Below are 4,151 nucleotides of genomic sequence, written 5' to 3'. Positions count from 1 at the left end.
AGGTAGGGGAAGAAAAAATTGTTTTCAAAAATATTTTCTATTATTTAGAAGACCATGTAATGGACTTCAGATTAAATATGGCTGTACATGTATATGGCTTCCCTGGTGGCTCAGATTATAGAGAATCTGCCTAAGTGCGGGGGACCTTGGTTCAGTCCCTGGGTTGGGAAAATACCCTGGAGGAGGGTATGGCAACCCACTCCAGTGTTCTTGTCTGGAAAATCCCCATGGACAGAGGAGCCTGGTGGGCTACAGTCCATGGGGTTTCAAAGAGTCAGACACGACTGAGCAGAATTTTGCTTTCATATGTGTATGGGGCTTACCAGGTGGTGCTAGTGGTAAAGAAAATGCCTCCTAATGTAGAAGACTTAAGAGACATGTGTTCGATCCTTAGATGGGGAAGATACCCTTGAGAAGGAAATAGCAACCCACTCCAATATTCTTACCTGGAGAATTTCATGGACAGAGGAGCTATAGTCCATAGGGTCATAAAGAGTCAGACATGACTGCAGCGACTTACCACGCGTGCACATATGTATATATGTATGTGTATGTGATAGTCGCTCAATCGTGTCTTGACTCTTTGCAACCCCATGGACTGTAGCCCACTGGGCTCCTCTGTCCTTGGGATTCTCTAGGCAAGAATATTGGAGTGGGTAGCCATGCCCTCCTCCAGGGCATCTTCGCAACCCAGGTATGCCTGGCAACTCACTCCAGTATTCTTGAATGGAGAATTCCATGGACAGAGGAGCATGGGAAGCTATGATCCATAGGGTTGCAAAGATTTTTTTCCTTATTATTTCAGGCCAAGAACTAATAACTATTTTTGAATGTTTTCTTTATATCTAAAAATTTACTGGCACTCATTTTGAAGAATGGCTATTTATTAACGATAAATTATTTAAATTGCTTGAGACTTCAAATTAAACAGAAACCTAAAAAACTTATTAGATGAGGTCTGGAAGAATTTCTAAAAAGTAATTGTACATATGACTGAAATAAGAACCAGCCAAAGAGGTCCAAGTCAGCTTCACTGGCAAACTCATTTTCTCTTAGCAGAGAAGTTAGGGGTTTGGGTGGAGGGGAGGTGCAGTGAAAGCTAACACTCTGTTTCCACCCAAGCTGCCTCTGTTAGTTGCATGTGTGTGTATGTGTTAATCACTCAGTCATGTCTGACTCATTGTGATCCCATAGACTGTAGCCCACCAGGCTCCTCTGTCCATGGAATTCTTCAGGCAAGAATACTGGAGTATCCATTCCCTTCTCCAGGGGATCTTTCAGACCCAGATATGGAAACCAGGTCTCCCACATTGCAGGCAGAGTCTTTGCCATCTGGGCCACCAGGGAAGCTTCTATTAGTTAAATTGGGTCTAATCTTCCCCAAAATAAAGGTAGATCCACACCATTGAACTAAATCTCAACAGACTGAAAATCTGAACAAATATGAGTAGTGGAACTAGTGGTGAAGTTCTCATGAAAGCATGAGAGACTTGAAAGATTGATAACAAATTCCATTCTCAATATTTTTACTTTCTAGAAAAAAAAAGTGGCTACAATTAACTGAGACTTACATTGACCTTTTAAAAAGTTCGTCTATTAAGATCTTGGATATGTTTAGTAATACAGTTATATAAACTTACTTTTCCTTTGTAAACTGATAAATTCTAATTTGTTGCTAGATATTATATGTGGATATCATAGGCTGGTCCACAGATCACTGTTTGAGAAGGGTAGATAGTAATCAATAATTTTCACCTCTGACTGTGAGAATCTCCCTATAGTTTTAAAAAATACAGATGGGTCTTACCTGAGATCTTCTGAATCAACATGCTTCAGCATAAGGCTCAGATATGCATATTTCTTTAAGAGCCAATGGTAATTTTGACAAACAACTGCCATTAAGAACTTATGAACTATGGGAGGGAGTTTGGGGGAGAATGGATATACATATATGTACTGTTGAGTTCCTTTGCTGTCCACCTGAAATGATCACAACATTGATAATCAGCTATATGCAATATAAAATTAAAAGTTTAAAAAGTGTAAAAAATAAAAATAATTTATGAATTAGATGATCTCTAAGGTCCTTTCCAACTCTAAATCCCACAATTTCATTGAAATACGTATTGAAAAACCAATATATATATATTTTTTTCATGAAATCCTATACATTCTTGGAGCAATCAATTTTGATGAAGTCTCTAAAGAAGTGTGTTTCAAAAGCAGCTGAAAAATTAGCAGAGTTTGTGTTAGCCTTCAAATCTATTTTAGATTTTAGCCTTCAAATCTATTAAGACCAAAGTGATCAGTAATTTTAAGTAAATAGAAGAGGTTTTTCCTCATATAATTATACAGCTGGCAGTGGGCAGTTGTTGTATTAACTCAGAAGTTCATTGAAGTTGATGAGATTTTCTAGTCACAAGAGACTTTTGTACTTTCAACCATCTTGGCTTTATTCAAAGCAGGCAGAAGAGAGGAGAGCAAGAAAGGGTGGACAGCTATAACCATCAAGAAAGCAAAAGCCTTAGCAAGCACCCTCTTAGTAGACTTTTTATCAAATCTTATTAGCAGAACAGGTTCTTAAGACTAGGTCTTGTTGTAAGAGATTCTGAGAAATGGTTTGAACCAGCCTAAATGTGCTAGGGCCAAACACATTGCACCCACACTAGATGAAAATAAGAAAGAAAGAAAGGAAAAGATTCTGATTAAGATAGAAATTGGACATTGAGTAGGAAAAATATTGCAAACAGTTTACTTTAGGTCAACTCTTATGACAAATTTGAGATACTTTTCAATTATATTTTGATATAGATAATAATCATAACCATAACATGAAAAGTGTTTATGGGTTTATTCAATAGCTAAAGAATAATCTCAAAGATATTTTCAAGTGTAAGTATAAGTGAGATCCTAGGTTTTTTTTTGAAAAACAAAATTTATTAGATGAATAAGTTCTTGTATTGTTTATTAGTCAGTTCAGCTTAGTTGTTCAGTCATGTCTAACTCTCTGCAACCCCATGGACTGCAGCATGCCAGGCTTCCCTGTCCATCACCAACTCCTTGTTCAAACTTATGTTCATCGAGTCAGTGATGCCATCCAACCATCTCATTTTCTGCCATCCCCTTCTCCTCCTGCCTTCAATCTTTCCCAGCATCAGGGTCTTTTCCAATGAAAAGTGGTATTTTCCACTTCACATTAGGTGGCCAAAGCATTGGCACTTCAGTTTCATCATCATCAGTCCTTCCAAAGAATATTCAGGATGGATTTTCTTTAGAGTTGACTGGTTTGATCTCCTAGCTGTCCAAGGGACTCTCAAGAGTCTTATCCAACACCACAGTTAAAAAGCATAAATTCTTTGGTGTTCAGCTTTCTTTATAGTCCATCTCTCACATCCATGCATGACTACTGGAAAAACCATAGCTTGGACTTATATGGAAATTATAGGCAAAGTAATGTCTCTGCTTTTTAAGATGCTGTCTAAATTGGTCATAGCTTTTTCTCCAAGGAGCAAGGATCTTTTAATTTCATGGCTGAAGTCACCATTCACAGTAATTTTAAGAAATAAAATAGTCTGTCACTGTTTTCATTGTTTCCCCATCTATTTGCCATGAAGTGATGGGACGAGATGCCATAATCTTAGTTTTTTGAATGCCGAGTTTTAAGCCAGCTTTTCCACTCTCCTCTTTCACTTTCATCAAGAGGCTCTTTATTTCCTTTTCCCTTTCTGCCATTAGGGTGGTGTCCTCTGCATATCTGAGGTTATTGATATTTCTCCCAGCAATCTTGATTCCAGCTTGTGCTTCCTCCAGCCTGGCATTTTGTATGATGTACTTTGCATGGAAGTTAAATAAGCAGGATGACAATATACAGCCTTGGCATACTCCTTTCCCGATTTGGAACCAATCCGTTGTTCCTTGTCCAGTTCTAACTATTGCTTCTTGACCTGCATACAGATTCCTCATGAGGCAAGTCAGGTGGTCTGGTATTCCCATCTCTTTAAGAATTTTCCACAGTTTGTTGTGATCCACACAGTCAAAGACTTTAGTGTAGTCAATGAAGCAGAAGTAGATGTTTTTCTGGAATTCTCTTGCTTTTTCTATGATCCAGTGGATGTTGGCAATTTGGTTTCTGGTTCCTTTGTGCTTTCTAA

The sequence above is a fragment of the Bison bison genome, unplaced genomic scaffold (assembly GCF_000754665.1).
Source record: "Bison bison bison isolate TAMUID 2011002044 unplaced genomic scaffold, Bison_UMD1.0 scf7180017864380, whole genome shotgun sequence".
NCBI classification, from domain to species: Eukaryota; Metazoa; Chordata; class Mammalia; order Artiodactyla; family Bovidae; genus Bison; species Bison bison.
Note: the sequence above shows the minus strand (reverse complement) of the source record.